Raw genomic sequence first — 824 nt, 5'->3', positions numbered from 1 at the left:
GGGGCATGCCCCCCCCCCCCTCTTATAATTCGATGTTCCGCAAATAAGTTTTGAAATTTTCTTGAAAATGATTGATTCGCAATAGTTTTGGTGCCCATATGTGTGATCTGCAGCTAAAATCAATGCAGTGTGATCCTCAAAGCAATGCATCTGTATGTAAATACCATGTAAATTTGTAGTCGATTGTAAAATGGGTAACGGGGAAAGATCAGGGAAACGTAAGCTTAGTTTTTTTAAGAGCATCCCAGCAAAATAATAAACGGAGAACCATAATCGCCGTTGTCTGTCGCAGATCTGATACTGGATGATCGTGATCGACGGCTGTATTCTTTTAGCTATATAATGGGAACTGTACTACATGTACATGTATATATATTATACTTTATATAAATATTATACTTTACCAAGCCAAGCGTCTTCACTCTTCTGAACTACAACTTGGTCCCAACACGCCAAGACCCGGGATAACTGGACGGCTATAAGTATATTACTCGTCTGTCTGCATCACAGTGAGAGACCACCCACAGCAGCGTTCGTGAACAACTGACTCTGTCACACTGGCCGACTGACTGCTCACTGAGCTGGTGAATCCTGACTCTGTCACACTGGCCGACTGACTGCTCACTGAGCTGGTGAATCCTGACTCTGTCACACTGGCCGACTGACTGCTCACTGAGCTGGTGAATCTCGCTCACGGAATCCGACAAATCACGCACTGACTACCAAACACCAAACACCAAATTGTGTACTTTAAAATGAAGGCCGGTGGTCTGAAGGGGGAGGGGAGGTCGTCTTGTCTAGTGGTTACAATAGAGAGAGAGAGA

This window comes from Aplysia californica, unplaced genomic scaffold, assembly GCF_000002075.1.
Source record: "Aplysia californica isolate F4 #8 unplaced genomic scaffold, AplCal3.0 scaffold00590, whole genome shotgun sequence".
NCBI classification, from domain to species: Eukaryota; Metazoa; Mollusca; class Gastropoda; order Aplysiida; family Aplysiidae; genus Aplysia; species Aplysia californica.
Note: the sequence above shows the minus strand (reverse complement) of the source record.